We start from the raw sequence: 18,054 nt of genomic DNA on the forward strand, positions 1-18,054 counted from the left end.
GTGTGAGCAGGTGACACAGGTATATAGATGAGTGTGAGCAGGTGACACAGGTATATAGATGAGTGTGAGCAGGTGACACAAGTATATAGATGAGTGTGAGCAGGTGACACAGGTATATAGATGAGTGTGAGCAGGTGACACAGGTATACAGATGAGTGTGAGCAGGTGACACAGGTATATAGATGAGTGTGAGCAGGTGACACAAGTATATAGATGAGTGTGAGCAGGTGACACAGGTATATAGATGAGTGTGAGCAGGTGACACAGGTATATAGATGAGTGAGAGAAGGTGACACCGGTATATAGATGAGTGTAAGCAGGTGACACAGGTATATAGATGAGTGTGAGCAGGTGACACAGGTATATAGATGAGTGTAAGCAGGTGACACCGGTATATAGATGACAGGTGACACAGGTGTATAGATGACAGGTGACACAGATATATAGAAGACAGGTGACACAGGTATATAGAAGACAGGTGACACAGGTATATAGATGACAGGTGACACAGGTATATAGATGACAGGTGACACAGGTATATAGATGAGTGTGAGCAGGTGACACAGGTATATAGATGAGTGTGAGCAGGTGACACAAGTATATAGATGAGTGTAAGCAGGTGACACAGGTATATAGATGAGTGTAAGCAGGTGACACAGGTATATAGATGAGTGTGAGCAGGTGACAGGTATATAGATGACAGGTATATAGAGAGCAGGTGACACAGGTATATAGATGAGTGTGAGCAGGTGACAGGTATATAGATGACAGGTATATAGAGAGCAGGTGACACAGGTATATAGATGAGTGTGAGCAGGTGACAGGTATATAGATGACAGGTATATAGAGAGCAGGTGACACAGGTATATAGATGAGTGTGAGCAGGTGACAGGTATATAGATGACAGGTATATAGAGGGCAGGTGACACAGGTATATAAATGACAGGTGACACAGGTATATAGATGACAGGTGACACAGGTGTATAGATGACAGGTGACACAGATATATAGAAGACAGGTGACACAGGTATATAGATGACAGGTGACACAGGTATATAGATGACAGGTGACACAGGTATATAGATGACCGGTGACACTGGGTGGGGTTGTACTCACCTATACAGACAGCAGGAGGCGTCCAGACACTCCGGGCTCCATTATCCTTACACTGTATTGTGGTAGATGAGGGATAATATCCGGGATTACACTGTAATGTGATCGTGTCATCCGGGTAATAATAATCCCTGTATGGCCGGACGTTCTTCATGTTACTTATGGACGGTCTCTTACATTGTTCTGCAGAATACAGGTAATAGGTCAGTCATGTTACTGTAATATACAGGAGGATCGGCGGCGTCTGAACTCATCACCATAGGTCAGGGTGGAGGGTCCTAAGCAAAGTCCTATAGGGACAGTGATTGTATATCCAGGACGCTTCATATCAGGCAGAGGACGGCACATATACAGAGGATACAGGAATGATGGAGAGTCTATGGCTGTAGCCCCGACAGTATGGAGAGTCTATGGCTGTAGCCTCCGCAGTATGGAGAGTCTATGGCTGGAGCCTCCTCAGTATGGAGAGTCTATGGCTGGAGCCTCCACAGTATGGAGAGTCTATGGCTGGAGCCTCCACAGTATGGAGAGTCTATGGCTGGAGCCTCCGCAGTATGGAGAGTCTATGGCTGGAGCCTCCGTAGTATGGAGAGTCTATGGCTGGAGCCCCCACAGTATGGAAAGTCTATGGCTGGAGCCTCCGCAGTATGGAGAGTCTATGGCTGGAGCCTCCACAGTATGGAGAGTCTATGGCTGGAGCCTCCACAGTATGGAGAGTCTATGGCTGGAGCCTTCGCAGTATGAAGAGTCTATGGCTGGAGCCTCCACAGTATGGAGAGTCTATGGCTGGAGCCTTCGCAGTATGAAGAGTCTATGGCTGGAGCCTCCACAGTATGGAGAGTCTATGGCTGGAGCCTCCACAGTATGAAGAGTCTATGGCTGGAGCCTCCACAGTATGGAGAGTCTATGGCTGGAGCCTTCGCAGTATGAAGAGTCTATGGCTGGAGCCTTCGCAGTATGAAGAGTCTATGGCTGGAGCCTCCACAGTATGGAGAGTCTATGGCTGTAGCCTCCACAGTATGGAGAGTCTATGGCTGTAGCCTGACAGTATGGAGAGTCTATGGCTGTAGCCTCCACAGTATGGAGAGTCTATGGCTGGAGCCTCCTCAGTATGGAGAGTCTATGGCTGGAGCCTTCACAGTATGGAGAGTCTATTGCTGGATGCTCCACAGTATGGAGAGTCTATGGCTGGAGCCTCCTCAGTATGGAGAGTCTATGGCTGGAGCCTCCACAGTATAGAGAGTCTATGGCTGTAGCCTCCTCGGTATGGAGAGTCTATGGCTGGAGCCTCCACAGTATGAAGAGTCTATGGCTGGAGCCTCCACAGTATAGAGAGTCTATGGCTGTAGCCTCCTCGGTATGGAGAGTCTATGGCTGGAGCCTCCACAGTATGGAGATTCTATGGCTGGAGCCTCCGCAGTATGGAGAGTCTATGGCTGGAGCCTCCACAGTATGGAGATTCTATGGCTGGAGCCTCCACAGTATGGAGAGTCTATGGCTGGAGCCTCCACAGTATGGAGAGTCTATGGCTGGAGCCTCCACAGTATGGAGAGTCTATGGCTGGAGCCTCCACAGTACGGAGAGTCTATGGCTGTAGCCTCCACAGTATGGAGAGTCTATGGCTGGAGCCTCCACAGTATGGAGAGTCTATGGCTGGAGCCTCCACAGTATGGAAAGTCTATGGCTGGAGACTCCACACACAGCCGGGCTGGGCCACCCCACGGGGCACTGACAGCTAGGGGGCGCCCCGACGGCGCCTGACAGCGCCCGGCCTTCTCGCACTATGGGGGGGAGGGTGGGCAAGCTACTTTATGGGGCATTAAGGGGGGGGGCAGGCTACTATATAAGGCACTATGGGGGGACAGGCTACTATATGGGGCATTATGGGGGAGATAGGCTACTATAGGGGGACAGGCTACTGTATGGGGCATTATGGGGGGAATGGTTACTTTATGAGGCACTATTGGGGGTGATTGACTTATATGTAGGGCAGGTCCGGGGGAAGGAGTAGGGTGGCTTCAGATGTGGCTTGGAAGATGGGAGGGGTCGCGGAGGGGGCAACAGTTCACAGCTCTACCCAGGGGCCCATAATGCTCTGACCCTTTCCCCCGAACCCCACTGAGCTCTGGGCTAAATCTCGGCACCAGCCAGCACCCACCAAACCCTCTCTCCCTGCAAACCCCATTGAACTCCCCATCACTGCACCGAGCATCACCCCCTAATCTCTCTAGCAGAAGGATCCTCCAGCTGACGAGCTAGAAAGGAGGGCAGAGAGCCAGATGAGAGGAAGACCAGCTCCATGCCAGGATTAGGTGAGTATTTTGGTTTGTTTTTGTGTTGGGGCAATGCAGGGGGACATCATCACTATGGGGACAGAGCACAGTGGGACATTATTACAATGAGGAAGAGCACAGGGAGACATTTCTATATGGATGTACAGCAGGAGACATTATTACTATAAATAGATAGATAAATTCACACTAGATGATCACAGCACGCAGAAGTAACGTATATGGGGGCACAGTAGGGGATCCTACATACAGGGGGCAACCCCCATACCTACCGACTTTACTGCACCAAACAGCATAATTACCACAGTTTGGGATCATAAGAGTGGGAAAAGGGGAAGGAAGTTTCTGGAAAAGTTTGGGAGAAGAATTGTAGCTGGAAGAAACAGTCATGGTGGTCCGGGCCAGATGGAGAGGAAAAGGAAAGTGACACCTCAGATCAAAGAAGACGTCACCTGTGAGTCACTGTATGATGTTTTTGTATTCACAATAGAATATTATTTGGTAGGAGCGCTGAACTGCTCTATGCCGTAATACACTGCTTCCTAGTAACCCGAGTCTTGATAAATGCCCCCCCCCCCCTTTCCTTCCCCAGGGCTGAACTGAGGAGGGGGGAGGAGCTGACACCTCTAGGACTCGCTGACAGGCAGCACAAGAGGCGGTAATGCCGTCCATTGTTTGCTGTGGATATCGGTAGTGTCCCACCATCACAGAGCCTATAGATATATGTGTGTATGGTATATACAATGGCGGATTATAATGTAGGCGGTTTGGGCGGCCGCCCGGGGCCCGAGGCTCCGGGGGGCCCATGCCTTGCCGCCCACATTATAATGCCGCCCGGGAGGCCCGGCCCGCCACTGCACTCTTGTGACCGCAAGCATTGTTTCGCTTGCGGTCACAAGAGTCTCCGGCTGCCTCCGTCTGATGCGCGGCTGCCGGGGGTGTCCGGTCCTCTCCCCGGCAGCGCGCGCATCACACAGCTCCTAGTGCCGCCTGGGCCCTGACTTCTGGTACTGGGAGCGCACGTACCGGAAGTCAGGGCCCAGGCGGCACTAGGAGCTGTGTGACGCGCGCGCTGCCGGGGAGAGGACCGGACACCCCCGGCAGCCGCGCATCAGACGGAGAGAGGATCGACGGGGGAACGCAGGGTAGGTGAGTTATATTTTGTTATTTTTGTGTTATTTACTCACTGGGGGCATCTATAAGGGGAGGGGGGGAAAGAGGGGGACCATCTATAAGGGAGGGGGGAGAGGGGGACCATCTATAAGGGGGGGAAGAGGGGGACCATCTATAAGGGGGGGAAGAGGGGGACCATCTATAAGGGGGGGAAGAGGGGGACCATCTATAAGGGGGGGAGAGAGGGGGACCATCTATAAGGGGGGGGGAAGAGGGGGACCATCTATAAGGGGGGGGGAAGAGGGGGACCCTCTATAAGGGGGGGGGAAGAGGGGGACCATCTATAAGGGGGGGGGGAAGAGGGGGACCATCTATAAGGGGGGGGGGGAAGAGGGGGACCATCTATAAGGGGGGGGGGGAAGAGGGGGACCATCTATAAGGGGGGGAAGAGGGGGATCATCTATAAGGGAGGGGGGAGGGGGGGAGGGGGGAGAGGGGGACCATCTATAAAGGGAGGGGGGGGAGGGGGGAGAGGGGGACCATCTATAAGGGAGGGGGGAGAGGGGGACCATCTATAAGGGGGGGGGGGAGAGGGGAACCATCTATAAAGGGAGGGGGGAAGGGGGAGAGGGGGACCATCTATAAGGGAGGGGGGGAGAGGGGGACCATCTATAAGGGAGGGGGGGAGAGGGGGACCATCTATAAGGGAGGGGGGGAGAATCTATAAGGGAGGGGGGGAGAGGGGGACCATCTATAAGGGAGGGGGGGGAGAGGGGGACCATCTATAAGGGAGGGGGGGAGAGGGGGACCATCTATAAGGGAGGGGGGGAGAGGGGGACCATCTATAAGGGAGGGGGGGAGAGGGGGACCATCTATAAGGGAGGGGGGGGAGAGGGGGACCATCTATAAGGGAGGGGGGGGGGGAAGAGGGGGACCATCTATAAGGGAGGGGGGGGAGAGGGGGACCATCTATAAGGGAGGGGGGGAGAGGGGGACCATCTATAAGGGAGGGGGGGGAGAGGGGGACCATCTATAAGGGGGGGGGGAGAGGGGGACCATCTATAAGGGGGGGAGAGGGGGACCATCTATAAGGGAGGGGGGGAGAGGGGGACTATCTATAAGGGAGGGGGGGAAAGGGGGACCATCTATAAGGGAGAGGGGGACCATCTATAAGGGAGGGGGGGAGAGGGGGACCATCTATAAGGGAGGGGGGAGAGGGGGACCATCTATAAGGGAGGGGGGGAGAGGGGGACCATCTATAAGGGAGGGGGGGAGAGGGGGACCATCTATAAGGGAGGGGGGAAGAGGGGGACCATCTATAAGGGGGGGAAAGGAGGACCAGCTATAAGGGGGGGAGAGAGGGGGACCATCTATAAAGGGAGGGGGAGAGGGGGACCATCTATAAAGGGAGGGGGAGAGGGGGACCATCTATAAAGGGAGGGGGAGAGGGGGACCATCTATAAGGGGGGGAAGAGGGGGACCATCTATAAGGGGGGAAAGAGGGGGACCATCTATAAGGGGGGGAGAGGGGGACCATCTATAAGGGAGGGCGGAGAGGGGGACCATCTATAAGGGAGGGGGGAGAGGGGGACCATCTATAAGGGAGGGGGGAGAGGGGGACCATCTATGAGGGAGGGGGGAGAGGGGGACCATCTATAAGGGGGAAAAGGAGGACCAGCTATAAGGGGGGAGAGGGAAGAGGGGGACCAGCTATAAGGGGGGACAGGGAAGAGGGGGACGAGCTATAGGGGGGAAAGAGGGGGACCATCTATAAGGGGGAAAGAGGGAGACCATCTATAAAGGGGGACTATCTCCTATAGGATTAGCACCCTCCTCTCCTGACATCCTCTGTGCTGCTTGGACCTCTCCTATAAGATCAGCACCCTCTTCTCCTGACATCCTCTGTGCTGCTGTGACCTTGGGGGGGGCAACATCCGGGGACCAGGTGAGGTGGCGATATGTTTATTGGGGGCTGTGGAGGTGGGGTGGGCAATGCTTACTGGGGGTAGCAGCAAGGGACCAAACATTATGTTTATTGGGGCCAGCAGGGAGGGGAGGCAGGCAGTGTTTATTGGGGACAGTGGGGGGGGGGGGGGGGACGCAGTAGCAGATTATAATGTGGGCGAATTGACTGGGGGGGGGGGGGGCCCAGGTTGGGTGGACAGCCCGGGGCCCAGGGTACATTTAATCCGCCACTGGGTATATATACAGTATAACTGTATATAAGGGGTTGGTTCTACAGAACAGATTTCTCTCTGACACCATCTGGATGGATTATGGAATCAGTATAATAAATCTATATAACTACTCACCGATACATGGAGGAACAACATTCCACTGATCAGGGCCTATACATGTCATAATGCTATACACAGGGTAATATCCAGCCGTACACTGCACCTTCACCTGTTCAAGCCAATTATAAGAAGCTTTATATCCATATCCCGTGTCTATACCAGCGTCCTCCGGTCTCTTACATTGTGCTGCAGGATGAGAGGAGAATACAGATCAGTAGATTGTGACGTCAGCGCTGATCATCTCTCTGTATACTCTGGATTAGGGGTGAGCGAACCGAACCGTTACGAACCAGATTCGTTATGAACTTTGCAAAAGGTTCGTGACAAAGTTTGTTAAAACCGCAACGGCGTCGCAGAACTGTATTGTTTTCACAGAATGGAAGAGGATATAAGGGATTATTACTCCTATAATCCCTTTTATCCTGTTATTATGTGAATATCAAGGTGTGTGACGTCACTCCAGGAACAGGAAGTGCCTGAGCGGCCATGCTCTTTCTCATTGTGTGTCTAGACTGCAGAGAGAGAGGAGCTCCGTGCTAGTTAGGGAGGGAAAGCACATAGATAGATAGGCAAACAAGTAGATAGCTACAGGGAGGTAGAGAGAGGGAGAGAGAGATAGGCCGAGATAGGAAGTAAAAAACTTGTGATATCCAGAAAATAGTCAAACACCGATATATCACAGAATATCTTTATTACATGCTCAAAATAGTATAAAGCACAGGATAGTGGTTGGGGGGGGGGCAGAGGCTGTGTGACCACCAATCACAATCATTTATGCCAACAACAACCTTAGTATAAGAGGGAGTGCAGGCCGGACGCCCACAATTTATTCTTTAACGTCAAGCCAGATGTTGGTCTCCCCGCCCAGGCTCCACACCGCCCTCTTGGCCTCTTGGTGGTGGAGTCATGGTGCGCGCCTCCCTCAGATGAGCTTCTTCATTCTCTTCATCCGCTGAGGCCTCTGCTGTTTGTTCAGCTCCTTCATCTCTGCTGACAAATGAACAGTGGACAAAATCTGTTATTACCAACATGTTAGCAGCATTGTAACAATTCTCAAGAACCAATATGCATCCAATGCAGGATTTTACTTAGGCTTTTTGTGTCCTTTTTTATCCAGTATGTCCAATGTGTTAGCCAGGGGCGTAACTACCACTATAGCAGCCATAGCGGCTGCTATGGGGCCCACCGCATCAGGGGGCCCCATGGCCTGCTCCTGCAATACACTGGGCCCCCTGAGCCGTCATCACTTGCAGCACCGGGTGGCCCTGCTGGTCTCCTGGGTTTTGCAAATGTCCCTTTAACTGCAAGCACTCCTGACCAGAGCTAGAGGTTATGTAGCTATGACTTCACTTGACCGTTTAGTGGTCAGTCGGGGGGGGGGGTAATCAAAAGTTTGCTATGGGGCCCCTGGTGTTAGCCTTACCTTTGTGCATAATCTAGACTATGGATCAACATTCACACACTGCTCCCCAAAAATGATGCTCAGGGAAAATAATTTGTCTGCAAAGAAATAGTCATTTATTCTCACATCTGGCGCTAATTAGCCCTTGGCTCCCTAAAAATCTCCCTTGAGAAATGAGTGGGACATTGTTAGGTCATATGTAATTATTGGGGCACATTTGTCGCCATTTATCCTGTCCGTGCTTTGTAGTTAGGTCTTACATCATCGACTTATTAAACAATTTTTAGTATCCAGTTAGGGCACGCTGCATTTATAAAGAATATTGAGTGTCCAGCAGGGGGAGCATTATTGTTAGTAACTTTATTATTATCCAGTTCCAGAAATATATAGGTCCCCCTGCAGGAAGCTCGATGTATATAATCTCTGTCTACATAACACATGTCTATATGTCTGCACACATAACAGACTGAACTACTACTCTCATCATCTGATCCTAGCATGGACAGATGCAATGAACACACACACTTACTGGCGCCGTCTGCTGGAATTCAAAATGAAACGCAGCATTGGGGCAAAACGCAAAGAGCCGAGTTCTTCTTGTGAGGCCCCACACCTCATCAGCTGCCGTCGCTCCCTGATGAATCTGTCCCTCACACTGGACCACCTGGTCTCCACATGTTTGGCTGAAAGCAAAAAACGTACAGACATTAGTGATATATGAGCGTCAGGTGACCATAACACTAGAGTTTCTTGTTTGACATAGTGGGTCAATAACTTACCAATGATCAACTTCTGTAATCTACTATGCTTGTCCCAACCTGGGTACACAATCCGGGCAACCTCCCTCCATGCGGCACTCCGCCTTAGCCGGCTTGTGTACCCCGGCGCAGGGCCGTCCCATAGCAGTGGCCGAGCACGGACCTTAATAAAAAGATAAATAAATAATATAAACCTCTTGCAAACAATGCTCGCTTGGTAAGGTAATAGCTAGTCGAGGCTTTTTCCTTGTTAGGGTACAAACACACACACCGTATACGCAGCAGATATGCAGCAAATACGCAGCAGATACGCAGCAAATACGCAGCAGATTTGGTGGTGCAGATTTGATGCTGTGTTCAGTTATTTAGATCTAATCTGCTGCGTATTTGTTGCGTATTTGCTGCGTATTGCAGCAGTAAATAGGCTGTGTATACGGTGTGTGTGTTTGTACCCTTAGAGGCAATGTTGCTGACTAAATATGACGTCACTTATGTGGGTGGGTTATGGAGCTTCCCGTGCTGCTAACTCCCTCCCTCCTCCCTCTCCCTCCATGATGTCTGCTGCCGGCCCATATCATATACACAGTACACAACTACTCCCATCATGTGGTCATAGTGTAAGCCTCAAATATTTCAAACATAACGTAATAGTGAATTCGACACCACAACCCGGAGGGGGGAGGGGGGAGTGAGTTAGCAGCACGGGCAGCTCGCTAACACAAACCATAAGTCACACCCTCGTTTCTCAGCAACATGTGATCAAACAAAGAAAATTCCTGGAAGAGATATTACACAAACATAGCGAATCAAACATAATTAGCGGCACATTGGCTACAATTGGAAATACATTGCATTATGTTTCACACAGACACATAGCCTAAGGGTACAAACACACACACCGTATATGCAGCCTATTTACTGCTGCGATACGCAGCAAATACGCAACAAATACGCAGCAGATTAGATCTAAATAGCTGAACACAGCATCAAATCTGCACCATCAAATCTGCTGTGTATTTGCTGCGTATACGGTGTGTGTGTTTGTACCCTAACAAATATAAATGTATAGTGCGTGTGATGAATATGGATGGCCCTGTCCCTATTCATGAGTGTGTAGTTATATTATATGTGGTTATGACAGTGAAACACTACAGACTGTTCTGTGTATTCCACTCACTATACCTTGGCTTGTCCAAACATCATAAACTCTGAGCAGGTTATTGAGGGTCTCTGGTCAGGAAACACCAGGCCGGGGTTATTGAGGGTCTCAGGAAACCTGGAGATCTTATCTACTTCAAAGAATGGATAGAGCCACTGAAGCTCAACACCCCCCAACCATAGGACAATGGTTCTATTACAGGACACATGCAATGAGGTGTCCCTGGTGCTTCCCCATTATCACCTAATCAGCCAATCAGAGACAACTCATTATCCTAATCACCTGTTGGGCGGCCAATCAGAGACAACTCATTATCCTAATCACCTATTGGGCGGCCAATCAGAGACAACTCATTATCCTAATCCCCTGATGGGCGGCTCGGAAATATGAGCAGAGTTTTGACTGTATAAAACATGGTGCCAACAGCAAAACTGTGTGGCAGTGCAGGGGGTCAGTCTGACTGAGCTGCGATCCATGATTTCTCCTACCCCCTGGGAAGGCAACAACTATTGTAAGTGTTAGATAGTTTCTGCTTATTTCTCCCTTTTAGTTTCTGCTTATTTCTCCCTTTTATTTTATACTGTTATTGCATGTATGTATGTATGTATGTATGTATGTGTATATGTATGTATGTATGTGTATATGTGTGTATGTTGTGTATATGTGTGTGTATGTATGTATGCATATGTATGTATGTATGTATGTGTATATATGTGTGTGTGTATATGTATGTATGTATGTGTATATATGTGTGTGTGTGTATATGTATGTATGTGTATATATGTGTATGTGTGTATGTATATGTATGTATGTATATGTGTGTATGTATGTATATGTATGTGTATATATGTGTGTATGTATGTATATGTGTGTGTGTATATGTATGTATATGTATGTATGTATGTATGTGTATATATGTGTGTGTGTATATGTATGTATGTATATGTATGTATGTATATGTGTGTATGTATGTATATGTATGTGTGTCATCTTTTTTACCTTATTTTTGTAAGCACTGGACCTCTTTGTCTATTAAAGCTTAAAACCTTAATAAGTTTGGTCCTTGTATGCTCTAAGAATCCATAGCCTTTGGATGTTGTGTTTTAACCCTGTGAGTGCCAGTGAGTGGTGTTGTGGGGTGACAGTGTCCTTTCACACTTAATTTGAAAGGTGGTGGCAGCGTGTGTGTTGGGGTGCTGGGACTGTGTTGGGGTGGGATTTATGCTCAATTTGCCACCTGAGTGGAAGGTGAGTGCAAGATTGAGTGAGTGGAAATAGATTAACCCCTTGCAGTGGCCTCCCCGTCACGTGCTAGTAAGTGTGTAGGTGACAATTTGGGGCAGAGCGGTGGGATATTCTTACTTCTATTAGAGCATTAGTGCTTGGTTTAAGCAATTATTCCCGGCACTAAAGGCATACCTCCCAACTTTTGCAAAGAGCAAAGAGGGACATGTGCGCCGCGGTCCCCATAGCCACGCCCCCATAGCGACCCTCCATAGCCACGCCCCCATAGCAACCCTCCATAGCCACTCCCCTACAGTCACCACATGCTGCTGACTGAATAGTGCCTTATATAGTATCCAATCCCCCCAAAAATGCCCTATATAGTATCCAATCCCCCATTATAGTGCCCCACATAGTATCCAATGCCCCCACATATGCCCCACATAGTATCCAATCCCGCACATAGTGCCCCACATAGTGTCCAATCCCGCACATAGTGCCCCACATAGTGTCCAATCCCGCACATAGTGCCCCACATAGTGTCCAATCCCGCACATAGTGCCCCACATAGTGTCCAATCCCCCACATAGTGCCCCACATAGTGTCCAATCCCGCACATAGTGCCCCACATAGTGTCCAATCCCCCACATAGAATCCAATCCCCCATATAGTGCCCCACATAGTATCCAATGCCCCCATATAGTGCCCCACATAGTAGCCAATGCCCCCATATAGTGCCCCACATAGTAGCCAATGCCCCCATATAGTGCCCACATAGTAGCCAATCCCCCATATAGTGCCCCACACAGTAGCCAATCCCCATATAGTGCCCCACATAGTAGCCAATCCCCATATAGTGCCCCACATAGTAGCCAATCCCTCCATATAGTGCCCCACATAGTAGCCAATCCCCCATAGAGTGCCCACATAGTAGCCAAACCCCCATAGAGTGCCCACATAGTAGCCAATCCCCATATAGTGCCCCACATAGTATCCAATCCCCATATAGTGCCCACATAGTAGCCAAACCCCCATAGAGTGCCCACATAGTAGCCAATCCCCATATAGTGCCCCACATAGTAGCCAATCCCCCATAGAGTGCCCACATAGTAGCCAAACCCCCATAGAGTGCCCACATAGTAGCCAATCCCCCATATATGCCCCACATAGTAGCCAATGCCCCATATATGCCCCACATAGTAGCCAATCCCCCATATATGCCCCACATAGTAGCCAATGCCCCATATATGCCCCACATAGTAGCCAATGCCCCATATAGTGCCCCACATAGTAGCCAATCCCCCATATAGTGCCCCACATAGTAGCCAATGCCCCATATAGTGCCCCACATAGTAGCCAATGCCCCATATATGCCCCACATAGTAGCCAATACCCCCCATTAGTGTGGCCCCAGCGGAAAAAAACAGCAACTCACCTGTCCTCCGGTCCCAGCAGCTCCTCTCCCGGCAGAGTGCGCACTCCCGTCATCCTCCGGGGCGGGCAGCGGGGTACAGAGACACTGACTGTGCCGGAAGTGACCTGCAGCCTCTATATGAATTACTTCCGGCACAGTCAGTGTCTGTATACCCCGGAGGATGACGGGAGTGCGCGCTCTGCCGGGAGAGGAGCTGCTGGGACCGGAGGACAGGTGAGTTACTGGTTTATTGTTTTTTCCGCTGGGGCCACATATATTGCGGGACACGGGGGGCCGTTCCGGGACCGCGGGACAGCACCCCGAAAACGGGACTGTCCCGCGAAATCCGGGACGGTTGGGAGGTATGCTAAAGGACTGGCAGTAGCCTTGCGAGGAGTACACCAGTTCTACAAGGACTAACTCAGTGCTTACTTCTGACATATGAGCAAACAGTATTCCCCTCCCCTATCTTGTTTTTCTTTTCTATCTTGTATTTTTAAACCATGAGGAGCCTGGATCTCTGCCTGTGAAAGTACCTGCAGCATCTGAGTATATTGGAGCCCCAGATACGCCTGGAATTCGTGCAACCTGAGATAGAGGATTCCAGAGGATTCCAGAGGAGGATGACGCAAATTCTCGGGAGCCGTGTGGGGGCTCAGCGGTATGGGCCTCATCCTGATGATTTGCCCCTTCTGGAGGCAGGTGAGGACCTACACACCCTGGGGCCTCTGTTTGAAGAGATTTGTTGTCAATTCCATGTGCCTGAGGAGAAATGGGCTCAAGAATTCGTCTGCTGCCTCAGAGGAAAACTGCTGGAAACTTTGGTTCGTTTGCCTGTGGAGGCTTACAAGAACTATGACACCATTAAATGTGCACTCACCAAAGTGTGTGAAAAAGGCCGGGCCAAGATGCTAAACCCCGAGGACACTGTTATTACAAGGACTGGGCCAGAACAAGAGGTGGCTACTAGTGTGTGGCTGGGAACCAATGTGGAGCCGAGGACACTCCAGCATGTGGAGACCCCAGTTATGGAAAACACAGCAGCACCTGAGGAGGAGATCAGCAGGACCAGCCAGGTACTGTGTGATACCGGTGGCAAGGACTGTAATATTACAACATGTGGGCCTGTGGGAAATGCTGGAGGATTGTGGGACTGTTCCAAGGACCTGGGAAGTGCTGCAACCACTAGCATCTGGTGTAAGCCCTCCCTGGAGACACCACTGGATCTAAATGGACTGTCTAAGGAGGATATTGCTTGTGAACCCACCGAGGCTGAGGTGGTGGGTACCCTAAACACTGACTGTCATATTGAGGTGTTTTGCCTGGCAGATGATGTGCAAGGAACCCTGATGTCTGTAACAGGAGATGGGGTGGTCAGCCCTGATGCCCCCATAACTTTAAAAATGGACTGTTTTCCTGCCACTATGGATTCTGTGTCCCAGCAGTGTGAAGTATGTGTGTACCAGTGTGTATGTATGTGTATATATGTGTATGTGTGTGTATATGTGTGTGTATGTATGTATGTATGTATGTATGTATGCATATGTATGTATGTGTATATATGTGTGTGTGTATATGTATGTATGTATGTATGTGTATATATGTGTGTGTGTATATGTATGTATGTATGTATGTATGTGTATGTATGTGTATATATGTGTATGTGTGTGTATATGTGTGTGTATGTATGTATGTATGTATGCATATGTATGTATGTGTATATATGTGTGTGTGTATATGTATGTATGTATATGTATGTATGTATGTGTATATATGTGTGTGTGTATATGTATGTATGTATGTATGTGTATGTATGTGTATATATGTGTATGTGTGTGTATATGTGTGTGTATGTATGTATGTGTATATATGTGTGTGTGTGTGTGTATATGTATGTATGTATGTATATGTGTGTATGTATATATATGTATGTATGTATGTGTATATATGTGTATGTGTGTATGTATATGTATGTATGTATATGTATGTATGTATATGTGTGTATGTATGTATATGTATGTGTGTCATCTTATTTACCTTATTTTTGTAAGCACTGGACCTTTTTGTCTATTAAAGCTTAAAACTTTAATAAGTTTGGTCCTTGTATGCTCTAAGAATCCATAGCCTTTGGATGTTGTGTTTTAACCCTGTGAGTGCCAGTGAGTGGTGTTGTGGGGTGACAGTGTCCTTTCACACTTAATTTGAAAGGTGGTGGCAGCGTGTGTGTTGGGGTGCTGGGACTGTGTTGGGGTGGGATTTATGCTCAATTTGCCACCTGAGTGGAAGGTGAGTGCAAGATTGAGTGAGTGGAAATAGATTAACCCCTTGCAGTGGCCTCCCCATCACGTGCTAGTAAGTGTGTAGGTGACTTAGATTTAGAGCTAACCCTTATGGGCAAGCCATAGTAATTACACACATTCATAGGGACGTGAACTACTATCAGCAATGTATGGTGACCAATGTAGTCACACAGGGCAATAGGTGGGGGCAAAAATCAATAATAAACATTTAGCTTCGTCATAAATAAAGATCATTCGTGACTAACTTGTTATTGAGAAATTAGGAAGGAAAGAGCCTTTAACAACACATATATAAAATGAAGCAATGTAAAGTACCGGGACAGAAGGTAAGCATTATTGAGAACAGATATCTGATATATTCGAAGACCAGACCTGACACTAACTCTAAAAAATACATGAAGTGACTGTCACACACATCGCTTCCCAGACTCACAATGATAAGCCACAAAGCGGTAAGCTGTAAGAACTCCACCTATGTCAACATTTATTAACTCATTAATGGCAAGGCGTTATCAAATACTTACTTCTAAGATTAGTCCATAAATGTCGATGAGTGATCTATCGATAACCATATCTGCCTCCATCGATTTGCCTTCGCAGTTCTAAATAAGCTAATTGAGTGAATTCCTTTCACTCTTCAGATGTGAACATACACAAAATGCAGAAATAACCTTGGCATATACACACAGGAACAAAAGAATGATACATTTGTTATTTTGTTTCTCAAAACAATCATGTGACCCCCTAGATGCAATTGTATCATGGCCAGTGAACCTGCTTCGTAGGAGTAAGTAGATTTAGTTTGTCAGAACTTTGTAAGCCGAGGAACAAAAATAGAAATATAATCATCACTAGCAGTAGTGGATTATAATAGGGGCGTTTTGGGCAGCAGCCCGGGGCCCTGAGCTCCTGGAGGGCCCATGACCACCCAAAAAGACTTATCCTTTTAGTGGTGTACTGTCTCCTGGCTACACTTCCGCCATGATTTGCAAAAAATCACTGTTTTTTATGGCAATTTTGCACAAATCAGGACATCATGACATTATCTATCCTGTACTATGAACGCCAGGCTAGTGCTGCCATAGTTACAGTGGGGTGGGGGGGCCCAGGCTAGTGCTGCCATAGTTACAGTGGGGTGGGGGGCCCAGGCTAGTGCTGCCATAGTTACAGTGGGGTGGGGGGGCCCAGAACTGGTGAACAGCCCGGGGCCTATGGGAAAGTTAATCCGCTCCTGATCACTAGTAGTCTGTTTTTAATTATACTGGCCTGGAATCAATCAACTGCTGCCTCCTCCTCAAGTAGCCTCTCCTCAATAATACTGGCCTGGAATCGATCAACTGATTCCTCCTCCTCCTCAATTAGCCTCTCCTCCATAATACTGGCCTGGAATCGATCAACTGCTGCCTCCTCCTCAAGTAGCCTCTCCTCAATAATACTGGCCTGGAATCGATCAACTGCTGCCTCCTCCTCAAGTAGCCTCTCCTCCATAATACTGGCCTGTAATCGATCAACTGCTGCCTGCTCCTCATCAAGTAGCCTCTCCTCAATATTACTGGCCTGGAATCGATCACCTGCTGCCTCCTCATCAAGTAGCCTCTCCTCAATATTACTGGCCTGGAATCGATCAACTGCTGCCTCCTCCTCAAGTAGCCTCTCCTCAATAATACTGGCCTGGAATCGATCACCTGCTGCCTCCTCCTGCTGCTCAACTTGTCTCTTCTCAACAATACTGGACTGAGAGGCGAGCAATCTACTGCTGCCTCCTCTTGGCTCTTGACTTGTCTCTTCTCAACAATACTGGCCTGGGTGCAATCAAGTGCTGCCGCATCCTCCTTGTAAACTTTTTTTTCCAATAATTTTTTTCACTATTTTGGCACTTTGATTCACTATATTTTATTAATTTTATTCCTATTATTATTATTTTTATTTATTTTTTTATTTTTTTATTTATACCCTATCACACTCCCACTATTGTAGCTGCAATTATTCAGCCGTTAGAGCAAGGTTCGTTTTCGGTTCGGACCGATCCGAAATTCACAAAAGTTCGCCGGATCGAACCGAACCGAACTTTTCAAAAGTTCGCTGATCCCTACTCTGGATGGATTATGGAATCAGCATAATAAATCATATATAACTACTCACCGATACATGGAGGAGCAGGATTCCAATAATCAGGACCTGTACATGTGATACTGCTAGATACAGGGCGATATCCAGCTATACACTGCACCGTCACCGCATCACCCTCATCATAGGAAGCTTTATCTGAAGATATACTGTATATACCAGTATCCTCCGGTCTCTTACATTCTGCTGCAGGATAAGAAGAGAATACAGATTGTGACGTCACCGCTGATCATCCCTCTGTATACTCTGGATGGATTATGGAATCAGTATAATAAATCTATATAACTACTCACCGATACACCATGGAGGAGCAGCATCCCACTGATCAGGACCTATACATGTGATACTGCTATATACAGGGCGATATCCAGCTATACACTGCACCGTCACCGCATCACCCTCATCATAGGAAGCTTTATCTGCAGATATACTGTATATACCAGTGTCCTTCGGTCTCTTACATTGTGCTGCAGGATGAGAGGAAAATACAGATCAGTAGATTGTGACGTCACCGCTGATCATGACCATGCCAAGGTCCTTGTGTGTGTGACGTGTGCTCGACCGGTCACTTATTGAGGAGTTCCGGGTGACGCCAGCTCTATGGTGGATGGTCGGTGGAATATAGCCCAGCCGGTTAGGAGGTTGTCAGGACACCACAGGTGGGATAGTATACCTTCCCTTCCCAATGGTCGGTGACCTGCCGGGTTGTGATGGGTCCCTCACAGTGGTCCAGAGTGGGAAGATGACCCACCCGGACTGTCGGTACCGCCACCCACAGAAAGGGGTAAATAACCCAAGGAGTGTGCAGCCTGTGTGTAGGTGCTGGTGCAAGGATCACTGAGTCCCAGTAGAATAA

At 48.7% G+C, this 18,054-nt stretch overlaps 1 long non-coding RNA gene across 1 annotated transcript; it reads right to left on the minus strand.

The window, feature by feature from the left end:
* Positions 1-1,122: 1,122 nt before the first annotated feature.
* Positions 1,123-17,372, minus strand: LOC138786384 (uncharacterized). The gene is made up of 3 exons (XR_011362216.1): positions 17,214-17,372; positions 6,830-7,000; positions 1,123-1,296 (listed from the first exon to the last, which is right to left on the minus strand). It is a non-coding gene; the product is annotated as an uncharacterized lncRNA (long non-coding RNA).
* Between the last annotated feature and the right edge of the window lie 682 nt (positions 17,373-18,054).

The sequence above is a fragment of the Dendropsophus ebraccatus genome, chromosome 3, assembly GCF_027789765.1.
Source record: "Dendropsophus ebraccatus isolate aDenEbr1 chromosome 3, aDenEbr1.pat, whole genome shotgun sequence".
NCBI lineage: Eukaryota > Metazoa > Chordata > Amphibia > Anura > Hylidae > Dendropsophus > Dendropsophus ebraccatus.